The sequence below is a fragment of the Tachysurus fulvidraco genome, chromosome 2 (assembly GCF_022655615.1).
Source record: "Tachysurus fulvidraco isolate hzauxx_2018 chromosome 2, HZAU_PFXX_2.0, whole genome shotgun sequence".
Taxonomy (NCBI): Eukaryota; Metazoa; Chordata; class Actinopteri; order Siluriformes; family Bagridae; genus Tachysurus; species Tachysurus fulvidraco.
In genome coordinates this window covers 20,368,384-20,383,306 of record NC_062519.1, presented here as the reverse complement: position 1 = coordinate 20,383,306, position 14,923 = coordinate 20,368,384, and the positions used below count along the sequence as shown (strand labels likewise).

The 14,923-nt window shown below is 43.3% G+C and overlaps 1 long non-coding RNA gene across 1 annotated transcript; it reads right to left on the bottom strand.

The window, feature by feature from the left end:
- Positions 1–12,340: 12,340 nt before the first annotated feature.
- On the bottom strand, positions 12,341–14,457 carry LOC125140760. Its single transcript, XR_007139999.1, has 3 exons — positions 14,356–14,457; positions 14,120–14,174; positions 12,341–13,846 (listed from the first exon to the last, which is right to left on the bottom strand). It is a non-coding gene; the product is annotated as an uncharacterized LOC125140760 (long non-coding RNA).
- Between the last annotated feature and the right edge of the window lie 466 nt (positions 14,458–14,923).

The window sequence follows — 14,923 nt, the reverse complement described above, 5'->3', positions numbered from 1 at the left end:
TCGACGGAACCGACCGGGTCGACGGAACCTGCAGAACCGTCCGGGTCGACGGAACCGACCGGGCCGAAGGAACCTGCCGAACCGTCCGGGTCGATGGAACCTGCCGAACCGACCGGGTCGACGGAACCGACCGGGTCGAAGGAACCTGCAGAACCGTCCGGGTCGACGGAACCGACTGGGTCGATGGAACCTGCCGAACCGACCGGGTCGACGGAACCGACCGGGTCGACGGAACCTGCCGAACCGACCGGGTCGACGGAACCGGCCGAGCTGACGGAACCAGCCGAATCGGCCGGGTCGACCGAAATGACTGAGTCAGAGGACGCGGTCGACATCATGACACCCAAACTACCTGAACTCTCTGCCTGGCCTGAACCTATGCATGTTTCTGTTTCCCTGTGTTTTGCTTCGCTGGACTTGCCAGCCCTTCTACCTCCTGTCCCTGTTCATAGGCCCAAAGCACCACCCTGGCTGCCAACTCCGTTCCGGTCTCTGGCTCCGCCTCCAGCACCACCCTGGTCCCCGGTCCTGCTCTGGTCTCTGGCTCCGCCTCCAGCACCACCCTGGTCTCCGGTCCTGCTCTGGTCTCTGGCTCCGCCTCCAGCACCGCCCTGGTTGCCGGTCCTGCTCTGGTCTCTGGCTCCGCCTCCAGCACCACCCTGGTCTCTGGTTCTGCTCTGGCCTCCGGCTCCGCCTCCAGCACCACCCTGGTCTCCGGTCCTGCTCTGGTCTCTGGCTCCGCCTCCAGCACCACCCTGGTCTCTGGTTCTGCTCTGGCCTCCGGCTCCGCCTCCAGCACCACCCTGGTCCCCAGTCCTGCTCTGGTCTCTGGCTCTGCCTCCGGCACCACCCTGGCCTCCTGTTCTCCCGGCGCCGCCCTGGCCTCCTGCTCTGCCGGCGCCGCCCTGGCCTCCTGCTCTGCCGGCGCCGCCCTGGCCTCCGGCTTGGCTGGCGCCACCCCGGCCTCCTGCTCGGCGGGCGCCACCACTACACGAACCTGACCCGCCCTCCCACCCTGGTTGCGCCTTCGCTCCACCCGCGTGAACTGGGTTTTGTGGACTTGGGAGCGTCTGGAAGCCGCTCGTAGGGGGGGGGGGCTCTGTAATGTGTCTGTCTGTGTTTTCCCCTTGTTTCTGTCTGCCGTCTCTCCCTGATGTTAATTGTTGACCCCGCCCACCTATCTGTTACCATGGACACTAATTACATTCAATCTCTTCCCCAGGTGTTTTGTCTTAGTCCTTGTCTGTCTCTGTTTTGTGATTGGTTTCCGTTCACCATATATACTCTGTCTGTTCACTTCAATGTTGTTGGTCGTTGTTGGTGTGTGCATGTCCATGTTCCCGTTTCCTGTTTCCTGTTTGTTCTGCGTTGCCTGCCGGTTTGTTTGTGTTTTGTTTATTAAAAAACCTTAAACTGCATTTGGATCCTCACTCGCCTGTGTCTCACCGTGTCACCACGTGACAGGAGTGAACAAACAGTGTGTATACAGGGAACAAGAACCAATCACAAGACAGAGTCAATCACAGACTAAGACAAGACACCTGGGGAAGAGAATGAGTGTAGTTAATGTCCATGGTAACAGATAGGTGGGCGGGGTCAACAATTAACAGCAGGGAAATGACAGCAGACAGAAACAAGGGGAAACACAGACAGACTCGTTACAGCCGGATATTGCAGGGGGGAAAAAACAGTTTTTGTGCCTAGATGTTCTAGAGCACATAGATCTATAGCGTCTTCCTGAAGGGAGAAGTACAAACAGGTTGTGCCGGGGTAAGAGGGGACTGTAATGATGTTACCTGCCCGTTTCTTCACTCTAGAGATGTACAAGTCCTGAAGGTTGTGCAGGTGAACGCCAGTGATCCTTTCTGCTGTCCTAACAGTCTGCTGCAGTCCTCTTAAATCTGATTTGTTGGCTGACCCAAAACCAACAGTAATAGAAGAGCACAGAACCGACTCAATAACAGCTGTGTCATCTTTGCCTGTGTCAGGTTGAACTTTTTTAGTTGAGGGAAGACAACCTCTGCTGGGCCTTTTTCACAATGGAGTCAATTTGAATGTCCCACTTCAGGTCCTGGGAGATGGTGGTTCCTACAGTAGGAACTTGAATAACTCTACTATGATAGTCTATTATCATCTCCGCAGTTTTGAGCATGTTCATCTCCAGGTTGTTGTGATTGCACCAGATAGACAGCTGCTCAACCTCTTGTCTGTATGCAGACTCGTCTCCGTTCTGGATGAGACCGATGACTGTAATGTCTTCTGCAAATTTCAGGAGGTTGACAGAGGGGTTTTTAGGGGTGCAGAGAGAGAAAAGCAGTGGGGAGAGAACGGATTCCAGGATCACTCCCAGCTTCCTGTCTGTCAGGAAGCTGGTGATCCACTGATCCAAGGTGTTAATAATAATATCTCATTTTCCCTTGAGCCTCTGTAATGTCAGGGTCTGGTAAAGACTGGCTTCTATGTGTGACATCCCATGTGAAGACCCCCATCCCATTTGTGATTTCATATATACATGTTTAGGACTAATTACATCGTAGGAAGGGAAATCAGGACCAAAACGACCAATAACACTAGAATGGTGTTTTATTACAAGCAATGTTGAGGTGGCTGAACAAGCATGCATACCTTTTATAGCTGAGAACCGCAATACCTCCCAGGCTGATGCAATCTGATCTGAACCTGGTGCTAAGCAGTCTGTGAAAAAATACAGAATATCAATTAAAATAAGTTTTATAAATTACTTCATATAAGTACTTCTCTGCATCTGTTCATTATACAGTATGCCCCAGAGAGTATATTAGAATATATAATAGAATAAAAATAAAATAGAATAGCAATCTACAGTAAAATAGAATCTACAGAAAATGGGGATGTGGTAGCTTAAATGGTGAGGTGTTGGACTAACATTCGTAAGGTTGTGGATAAGTGTGTCTGCCAAATGATGTAAATGGACGTGAACTGCGATATTCAGGCTTTTCCACCAAAGTTCTCTTAGGTTCATGTCTGAGATTTATCTGGAATGTCAAAAACCTATTGTGAAGCCACTCCAGCATTGCTATCTCTTTATGCATTTTCCTCCCGAGTATGATGTTGTGTGCACTCTGATTGAGGTTTTACGAACCTTTCTGTATACAGTTACATTCATTGTTCCCTCAATTCTACCCAGTTAATTTGTCCTTAGCATTTGAAAGCACCCCAGAGTATGATACTACCACCACCATACTACACCATAGGGTTACAAAAAGTTTTTAGTTTCTAATCAGACCTTTTCCTCATGCATTTTTTAAAGTGCCTGCCATGAGCCTTTTAGCATTTTTTGAGAGGTTCCCATCTTGTCTGGTGATGTCCAGTTCTAAAGACGTTTTCAAGTAGAAGCTTTTCAGAAAGGAACCGGTCTGCTGAAAAAAAATACTGAATAAACTGCTGAAAACAACATTTTCATAATGTAGACATAACTTTATCCAACTCCTCGGATTTTCTCAGCTACTTCTCTTAAATTCATAATTATTCTCAGCCAGACACCCTGTGGACCTTTTTGACAAAATTCATTATCGTGACTGATTTAGGGAAACTATCCCTCAAAACACCAATGTTTCTGACAAATAATGAAACTGAAAAATAGCACATCCGTCTCCCAGAATTCTCCACAATATCACAGGAATTCAGTTTTAATTTTCCTTTTTGTTCTTCTGGTTTTTATTATATGATATTTAACATATTATATCTATATTTGTTTTTTTTAAAAAAAAAAGAACATTCCATATAACAGTATGAGCTATATTAAGTGTTATTACATCATAAGCTGCCAATCAGTATTCTGGAGACATGAGCAGCTGAATCCGAATGAGTGCTGCTACAACCGTACAATTGCTCGTCTTATCGGTCAATAATCTTTGACTTCGTGCCCTACTGTATATCTACAGCATCTTGTCCAGTTTCCACCCAGGTGATCGCATGCTTCCTCCAAGAAACATGAAGCCAACCAACTTCATCTATTCGAACTGCTGGACTCACTCAGAGAAATGGTCTATCCACCCACTTCCACATGCATGAGCTCACAGACGTGCATTATTGGCTAATGTCATTGTTATTGATAGTGGAGAGTCCCAGAGTGCCACCAACAGCGCATGGCTAATTCTTCTCTCTTGGACCCCTGGCCATAGGTGGCTGTAGCATCATCAACCTACAAAATCATAGACGAGTAGGAAAATGTTTTTGAGCCCACACAACATCCTGCTTTCATTACAGCCTCAGAGAAGAGAAAAGACCCCTGGTATGCATTTGAGATCTATCCTAGACTATACTAGAGACTCCTGCTACTAAGGAGACCTGGGTATACATTCTGTACAGTGCACAGTGCTGTTAGGAACCTTTTATTTAAAAGTTAAAAAAATATATTTTATCAATTCTGCATTATTGAGTCAGTATAAAAGCATTTAATATTTCCAAGCACCGCTTTTCCGACTAAAAATGAAACTAATAAAGAAGAAAATGAAAGGAATCCTTATAAAAACAGCACAGAATGTACTACCTGAGACTTCTAGTTTTTTTAATCAAATAAACAATGATATTTTAATATTGTTCGCCGCGTTCTATAAAACAGAAACGGCATCCTTGCTTTTCAGCATTCCCTTCCATGTGTTTAGGACGTTTGTACAGTTCTGCATATAATATAGACAATTTTATTAAACAGCACTATTATAGTTCACTACACAGATTTGATCTACCACAGCAATGGGCTAGAGGTGCATTTGAAGAACACTTGTGCATTTGTAATATTTTTATCAGTCATTTTAATAGACATCCAGCGAATAATGACATGTTTTAGCAGTTCAAGGTTCTATGGCCTGCTGAGCACTACTGTGGCTCATTATTGCTGCAGTCACATCTAAAAAGCTCTGGAGAAGAGAGGATTTAAATCAATAAGAACTTGATATACAGGGCACATCTGCCTGAGAAGACATTCTGACTATCAATGTGTTTTGCAGGTGTGTGTGTGTGTGTGTGTGTGTGTGTGTGTGTGTGTGTGTGTAGGAGAGTTGTTAAGATAGTGGATGTTCAGCCACAAAATGGGGGGAGAGGGAGAAGAGGGTATTGTGCTAATCAGAAGGACGGTGTCCTGTGGAATTGAACTGGGGTGGGGTGGGGCAGTTGGTGGGCAGAGAGAGGGATATAAGAAGAAAGGACATTTGTACCAGGAAGGGGTATGAGGAGACAGAATGGATAAAACACCCAGCATAATTCATGGTCTTCAGAGGGGAGGAGAGTGCATAGGACCTGAATAATAAAAGCTAAATGAGCCATTTACTATTCCAGGCAGGTCTCCAGCAAAGAGCTTATTCAGATACTATTCAAAAAGTTTAGCTTATGAATTAGCATTGTATATCCAGACTAGTTACATGGCCAACAAAAGAAATAGAATACATAACGATAAAGGAGTGGACACACTACCACCTTCCTCTAATAGCTGTAAACTTGAATTTTTCCAGGATGCTTTTCTTGTACTGAGGAGGAGATGTGATTATAAAAGTGAGGATCCGATACAGCACACAGCTGTTCATCAGAGCAGGAACTGATGGGGCTTGGGAAGTAGGACATGATGTTCCTATCATTAGTGACACATGCTCCGAACTTCTTTTTATCACTCACTCTATTGTCTGGCTTCTTCTTTTTCTTCTTTTTTTCCTTTTTTTTAGATATTAATAGACATAGAGACACACTAAGTCATTTTTTCGTGTTTTATGGATCCTGAAGCTGGAGTAATGCAAGTTGTGTTTCATAGTTTGATTATCACTAAAACTCACGAGAATAAAGACAATAATCACAATGTCCTCCTTTGATCGTATTTTTCCCTGCATGACAGAAGCTGGATGCTGAGTGCTGGACTGATCGGTGTGTGCGCTGTTGGGGGATCTATCTCGCCTTCCCTTAGTCCTATCACGGTTCCCCACACAGCTTTTATCAATCCACGGCAAGGGCCTAGAGGTGCCCTTGAAGAGCGCTTGTGTTCATATTTCTTCTAGCAGTGTCCCTACTGTTTGCCTTCTGTTTGATGAGGTGTGTGTATGTGTGCAGAGGCGCACGTGTGTGTGTGTGTTTGGAACGGACCTCTATCACTACACCAGACGCTTTGTCTTTTTTCCAACCTTTTAGAATAAAAGACAAGCGAAATGAAATGTCTTTGTGAAACCCTAAAGTCATGACGCTGTGTACACATTTCTGTGTTTGCTCTTCAGGAAATATTCGCTGTTTACTAAAACCTTTATTGACATTTCCTTAAAATATCTGTGGTCATGACCTTTTTTTTTGTGTTGAGATGCAAACACGAGATGCGTTTTTACTGATAAAAGCGAAGATCTAGATCAGCTTGTGAGAATCTCAGGGGCAGGTTGGAACGATGCTCCATTTAAACTCATCTACATATTCTGCATATTTATTAGAGCCGTTTCATGCTTTGTGATTCTTCCAGATGCCCGAAGGTTGTTTTTTTTCCGTCCTCCAGAAAAGGCAGTAGAACAGAAAGATACTTCTAAGGATCCTTTATTCATTCATTCATGACGGTGTTATACCGAACGCAGCGCACTTAAATCCGATCTCATCTCTAACCGTGTGTATGACACCACATTCTCAGTGAATCATATAAAAGTAGATAGAATTTATATTTTGCCGTGCAGGTGAAACATGTGTAAAAACAAAGATAAACAAACATATTTATACAGCACACCAAACCTTAAGCCTTATGACCAGGAGTCCAGTGATATGAAGTGATAGGAGGACAATTGTGTTTTGCAGCATTGTGTCACTCACTGGTTGTTGATGTTGGTCTCTCTCTCTCTCTGTCTGTCTCTCTGTCTCTCTCTCTCTCTGTCTGTCTCTCTGTCTCTGTCTCTCTTTCCCACTCTCTCTCTCTCTCTCTCTCTCTCTCTCTCTCTCTCTCTCTCTCTGTCTGTCTGTCTCTCTGTCTCTCTCTCTCTTTCCCTCTCTCTCTCTCTCTCTCTCTCTCTCTTTCCCTCTCTCTCTCTCTCTCTCTCTTTCCCACTCTGTCTCTCTCTCTCTCTCTCTCTTTCCCACTCTGTCTCTCTCTCTCTCTCTCTCTGTCTCTCTCTCTCTGTCTGTCTCTCTCTCTCTCTCTCTCTCTCTCCCTCATATACTGTATGTATATATAGCCTGCTGTGGTAATTGAATGCCTGATAACTGTCATTGTAGAAAAAAAAAAAGAAAAGGTTTGTCAGCTCCAGAGAGCAGTTTCCATGTTTGTGTGTGTGTGTGTGTGTGTGTGTGTGTGTGTGTGTGTGTGTGTGTGTGTGTGTGTGTGTTTTAAGAAAGAACAATTCTGTATTTTCCCAATCACACAACACCGACAGTATATGTGTTTCTATCTGTGTCTCTGTCAATATAACTGTCAGAAGCAAAAATAGCACACACACACACACACACACACACACACACACACACACACACACACACACACACACACACACAAATGAAATGTCCCTGCATTTTGCTTATTCTGTACTCACATGCAGACATTTTGACACTACATACTAAAGAATACAGTGTCTGCTACATGTCCCCTGTGCCACAGTCTATAGTATGTAGTTAACATTATCAGTGTCAGGTGAATAAAACCACAACATTCACCAGACTGATGAGCTCGTACCCTTTAAACGTACTTGAGGATGATGTTTTTGCCAGCTGGTAAAATCGCCCGTCTGTAAGCATGAGATTGATGTTGGTCTTTGTCCTTGGAACAGATTTATGACCTCATCAGTTACCCTGAAATAAAAATTTTTAAATCTGAAAAGAAAAAAAGAAAAAAACGGACACCGAATATAGACAATAAAATCCTTTTTTACAGTCTGACTTGGTGTTCTTGTGATTAATGCACATTACTAGCTGGTTGCATCAGATATTTGTGGGAAAACATTAGCATTAGACAAACACAAGTTTTTTTGTGCACATGTGTGTATTTGCATGTGCGTGATACGGTTGTCAAGGTTACGAAAACAGGAAAAGTGCCAGCTAATATATTATGTGACTTTTCAACAAGTAAATCTAATTAATGAGAAAACATGAGACTTTACTGAGGGGGGCACGGTGGCTTAGTGGTTGGCATGTTCGCCTCACACCTCCAGGGTTGGGGGTTTGATTCCCACCTCCGCCTTGTGTGTGTGGAGTTTGCATGTTCTCCCTGTGCCTCGGGGGTTTCCTCCGCGTACTCCGGTTTCCTCCCCCGGTCCAAAGACATGCATGGTAGGTTGATTGGCATCTCTGGAAAATTGTCCGTAGCGTGTGAGTGTGTGAGTGAATGAGAGTGTGTGTGTGCCCTGTGATGGGTTGACACTCCATCCAGGGTGTATCCTGCCTCGATGCCTGATGACGCCTGAGATAGGCACAGGCTCCCCGTGACCCGAGAAGTTCAGATAAAGCGGTAGAGAATGAATTAATGAATGAATGAATGAATGAATGAATGAATGAATGAATGAGACTGTACTTGCAAATAGCTTAAGCTTGCTAATGAAGTAGGACTCATTTAACTTTACACTCATTCAAATAAGCACCACGATTGTTTGGTAGATAGAGCAAACATAGTTTCTGTTTATTATAATACCCACAGTCTTGGAGAAGCAGGAGAAGTAGGTTCAGGTGTGATGACCTTGATCTGTAGCATCTGAGTTATCACTCCATAACCTCATACTCAGTAGGAGACAATAAAAGAGGAAAAAATATTAAAATCCCATCAAGACTGTTTAATTTCCAGTGTTAACTTTGTGATAATTGTCATATAATGGTCAGACTAATTAATTAATGAACTGCAGCAGAATTAATGTGTTATAACCCATTAGATTCTAGTTTTAAAGATGGTGAAAATGAACCTTAATTACTCAAACAGTTTCTTAGTCTGAATGTAAGATACGCTATTAATGATTATAAGAGTTAGCTGACTGATGGGTGACCGTGCTTGGTGAAATACATGGCTTCTGAATGTGAATGAATGTGCAATCAAACACAAACGCAGACAATATATTCATTTTTAATGTGTAAAAAGCTGATTGTTGATTAATACTCATGTAATGCATGAAACAACCACATGTCCCTTTAAACAGACATTAAACAATGTTTAATCACAGTGTCACATTCTGATCCTTACCTGATGCTTTCCACCACCTGGTAAAGCAACAGATCTGCTTGTGGAGGAAGTGTTCATGACCAGTTCGGTCCACAACAACCACAAGAAACACTGAGAATGATATCAATTATCTCTGATATATTCTGGTCTTATACCAGTGGCCTTGTCTCTACTGGGGCAACACCACCACACTGTAGGGGTGTAACGTAATGCGGTTATCACTATCTGTAGTCTTAAACTACTGAAGCACATTGGGTAAGTGCTGAACACGTGTATTATACATAGTGTTGTGGAACACTAGAGGGAAGTAGAGGGAAGGGGGAGTAAGGAAACGGTGTAAAGAGAATATACAGTACTGTATATACTGTAGCCTACGAGTAGCTCCCTAAGTAAGAGTTAACCGATGAATGCAACTATTAGTTGTGTACTAGTGTAACCAATAACCACATACTAACAAGTACTAACCGAGTACTAGTGTAGCCAGTAACCAAAAAATAATTAGTACTTACCGAGTACTAATGTAACCAATAACTGCATACTAACTAGTACTAACCAAGTACTAGTGTAACCAGTAACCGAATACTAACTAGTACTAACTGAGTACTAGTGTAGCCAGTAACCAAATAATATTTAGTACTTACCGAGTACTAGTGTAACCAATAACCGAATACTAATTAGTACTAACTGTCAGGACTCTGGCAGAGGTGGTTGGAGACAGACCCGTACGCAGGATAGCTTCAAATGAAAGGGGTTTAATACATTAGGAAGACAAACATAAACCACAACACACGAGGAACTAACGATATCTTTAATGAAGCCGTGCTGCCTAATGCAATGCGGCTCACATATATAGCGACACGGACAATCAAACACAATGGGAAACAGGTGTGATGACCGGGGAGGAGCAGACATGGACGGGGCAATCACGTGACACAAACAAACAACAAACGCACATGGCACCAAGTCTGTGCTGATCCCTAATGGATCCACGCTGATCCCTAATGGATCCACGCTGATCCCTAACAGAACCCCCCCCTTAAGGCGCGGCTCCCGAAGCGGCAAAACCCGGCAAGGTCCGGGGGGGGCAAGGTCCACGGTGAATGGCAGGTGAGGGAAGCAAGGACAACGGCGAGGCTACTGGGGAGAGCAAGGCACATGGCGGCGCAGCCGAAAAGGGCTGAGCGACGTCCACAGCCGAGCTGAAGGGCCGAGTGACGTCCACCGCCAAGCTGAAGGGCCGAGCATCTTCCCACGATGCACCGCAGCCAAACCCGCGCCTCGGCGAGCTGAGGAAAAGGGCGGGAGGGCGGGAAGGCGCCCCCGCCTCGGGTCTGCAGCACCCCCCGCGGAAGTGGTGAAGCGACGTCCTCCTCGGAACGGAACCGGAAGTGGAGCAGCGTCCTTCACCGGAGAGATGCGGGGCGATGCCACAGGGCACCTAAAAAAAAAGGAACCCCAATAACATGGTGACACCCTCCACGGAAGTAGTGAAGCGACGTCCTCCTCGGAACAGAACCGGAAGTGGAGCGGCGTCCTTCACCGGCGAGATGCGGAGCGATGTCACCGGAAGGACTGGCGGAACAGTCCGGGGGAAAATAAAAAAAAAAAGCCGGTCCGAGCTGGACGCTATCCTGCTGGGTCTGCATGGTCGAGGCGGCTTCATTCTGTCAGGACCCTGGCAGAGGTGGTTGGAGACAGACCCGTACGCAGGATAGCTTCAAATGAAAGGGGTTTAATACATTAGGAAGACAAACATAAACCACAACACATGGGGAACTAACAATATCATCAATGAAGCCGCACTGCCTAATGCAACGCGGCTCACATATATAGCGACACGGACAATTACACACAATGGGAAACAGGTGTGATGACCCGGAAGGAGCAGACGTGGACGGGGCAATCACGTGACACAAACAAACAACAAACACACATGGCACCAAGTCTGCGCTGATCCCTAATGGATCCGCGCTGATCCCTAACACTAACCGAGTACTAATGTATTAATGTACTAATGTACTAATGTAACCAATAAATGCATACTAACTAGTACTAACCGAGTACTAGTGTAACCAGTAACCAAATACTAACTAGTACTAACCGAGTACTAGTGTAGCCAGTAACCAAATAATTAGTACTTACCGAGTACTAATGTAACCAATAACTGCATACTAACTAGTACTAACCGAGTACTGGTGTAGCGAATACTAACCAGTACTAACCGAGTACTAGTGTAGCTAGTAACCAAATAATAATTAGTACTTACCAAGTACTAGTGTAACCAACAACCGAATACTAACTAGTACTAACCGAGTACTAGTGTAACCAATAAAGACCAATTATATTAAAGGCATACAAAAGAATACATGTGTGTTCTTGAGTCTGAGTAATAACTCTGTTGTGTCTGATATAAACAGGCCCCTGAACACAGAACCATATTCAGACATTGCTGAGGTTAATGTTAAGTATCAAAACTGAGTTTAAACATCACATCCTCATGACCTCAAAGGAAGGATTTGTTAAAGGTTACTTGTACAAGTGGACCAAAAAACATACTTACTAATCTCTCTGTCTCTCTCTCTCTGTCTCTCTCTCTGTATCTCTCCCTCTCTCTGTCTCTATCTCTCTCTCTCTCGCTCCCCTACTCTTTCTTTCCCTCTGTCCCTCTCTCTCTCCCTCTCTCTCTCTACTCTTTCTCTCTCTCTCTCTCTCTCTCTCTCTCTCTCTCTCTCTCTCTCTCTCTCTCTCTCTCCCCCTCTCTCTCTCCCCCTCTCTCTCTCTACTCTTTCTCTCTCTTTCTCTTTCTCTTTCTCTCTCTCTCTCTCTCTCTCTCTCTCTCTCTCTCTCTCTCTCTCTCTCTCTCCCCAGATGCTCCTTTTCTCCTTGGAGCTTTCTGCGCTTATGACTTGTGACTCACTCTCTCAGTCCAACATGGACATTTTGCTGTGGTTGGTCCCACACAGATGCTCATGAAGTATAGATGGTGTTTAACAAAATCATTACATTAAACATTTAGAAATGACTGACATTTTATTTATTTATTTATTTTATTTTATTATTTTATTACTATTTTTTATTTATTTATTTATTTTTTATTTCTATCTATCTATCTATCTATCTATCTATCTATCTATCTATCTATCTATCTATCTATCTATCTATTAAAAAAAGTAGACAATTGAATGGTACATACTGTATATGTGTATTGTAATCTGCTTATGTAAAATGAGACAACGTCTCTCCAGGACAATGGAGCTACATAGAACAACACAGAGCTAAGGACTGAAAGTAAGGTGTCCTAGACACATGACATACATCGTGTTCAATCTAGTACATAAGACAAAACAGTGCAAACAGACAATACAAAACACTTCAGGACAAATACACAAAATAGCACCAACCTTATGAGGGTTGTAACCAAAGAGGGTTCTTGCAAACATAAAGTAGTCAGTTAATAAAAATCCACCTTAAAGATTTTTAACCCACACTATTTCTTATCTAATAGAAATGATACTCTATCTGTGCTCTAACAGGGAAAAGTGGAATTAACAACTGCTTCTCTATCAAGCTATAGACCAGCTTTTGCAAAATGGGGACTACAGAAAGTACATGAGCCCTGTGATTGGTTGACACTCCATCCAGGGTGTATCCTGCCTCGATGCCCGATGACAACTGAGATAGGCACAGGCTCCCCGTGACCCGAGAAGTTCGGGTAAGCGGTAGAAGATGAGTGAGAGAGAATGTACATGAAAGTCTGTATTAATAAATTACAGGTAATAACGATATCTGCTGATTACCAATTGATTCAGGTACAGGATGTAACACATGCAAAGTAGGAACACGACCAAGGCTTTAGATTATAGACTTTTTTTCTACAAACCACTTTATGCATATATTCAAAAATTCATATTAATATAATCCGTTTTTGTGGTGTATTCATATGCTGGATTTTTTTTATATTGTGCTGTGTCTATTTAATTAATTTCCCCACATTCTATACAGCTAATTCGATTTTTATTCATTTTTATTCAATATATCCGTGTACGTCCTAACGTGATCGATTGTGTATGGGGTGAATACAATTTTAATTTGTATTTGAAAAACTCAGATTTAGGACATGAGATGAGGTCACGTGACATACACGGACTGACGGGTCGATTTCAGCATAACTATCGCAGTTAGTCGTATTAATACAACATATGCAAACGTTTCACTTCTCCAATGCGACTGAATAAAAACATTTGTCATCAGAATAATGACAATATCGTTTATTCAGCTGAGAGATTTAATATTTCAAACATCCGATTCGATTTCATTTTAACTTCCTAAAAAAGTATTTGCTGTATGTGTTGTATCTGTCTGTCTGTGCAAAGAAATAATGTAGTAATAGCAGCGGAGGGATGGAGATTATTTCTTTTTCTTTTTTTTTTTTTACAGCAATCATCAACAGACAGAAGACCTTGTCCAGAAGCTGAAACGCTGCAGTGGAAAGTAGTCCAAATTCTTGTCAGGATGCTGTAGTGTTAGCAGGGGCCAGATGCCACTGGCATCTTGAGTGTATTTGCATGGCACTGCCTCTTAGTCCTTGCTGAGCGACACCATAAGGAGAGGGCTGCAATAACATGGCACGCCCTGTGGGATTTTGGGAAGTGACAGCAGGCAGCGGGGCCAGAAGGGTCACAGGGAACATCATCCAGACACTGCCATGCTGTCAGACTACACACACACACACACACACACACACACACACACACACACAGATCATGACCTGAATTATAACTTGAATAATATGAGACGAATTCTGTGGAATTTTCTTATACTGACTTCAAATATAATTAATGAATAAAAAAAAAAACGTAGACCTGCAGCACACAGGGCATCAACACGATAATAAAATTCTAGATCATTTGCAGTCCATGGGAATAATAAACGTCTGACCTGAACCTCCTCGGACCTTCTTTATAGATGAGTGAGACTGTGAGTGCAAACCTGATGGGAAACTTCTGCTCTGTCCGTGGACCAGTCTGCTCAACATGGAACAAAGCTGATTGTTGTGTAGGAGATAAAATGGCAGGACACTCAAGTTATTTCACTCTAACCTTGGCAAATTATAGGCGTATCTCAAATTGCATACTTATGCACAATTCTACGTCATTTTGTAGTATAAATAGTTTGAGTATTGTGTGACAGGAAGTGCACTTCATGTTCCGGAATCATGCGCTTACTCAGATGGACGAACAAAGAGTGCAAGGTTGAACATTTCATGCACTCAACACGATTCTGTAGCGGACGAGGTGCAGGACGAGGTCCAGATGGATGAGAGCAGGCTGACAAAAGCAAAAAATAAATAAATAAATAAATCACACAATATGAGCTATTTTCTAAAGACATTCGCAAGACATTTTTTTAAAAATGAAAGCTTGGGGGAATCATTTTACTTTTACATTTGCTATCGACTGAAAAACAGAATTTCCTTCGCGTCAGTTAAGAAACACCAGTGTTACGTTTTAGATGATGTAATAAACCATAACAGAATAACTGCAGACGTGTCATTATGGTGTCAGTATCCAGTGCAATGCTTTAGTGGTTTTATTTTTATTTATTTATTTATTTTATATATAAAGGGGGCATGGTGGCTTAGTGGTTAGCACGTTCGCCTCACTCCTCCAGGGTTGGGTGTTTGAATTCCCGCCTTCGCCTTGTGTATGTGGAGTTTGCATGTTCTCCCTGTGCCTCAGGGGTTTCCTCCGGGTACTCCGGTTTCCTCCCCCGGTCCAAAGACATTTATGGTAG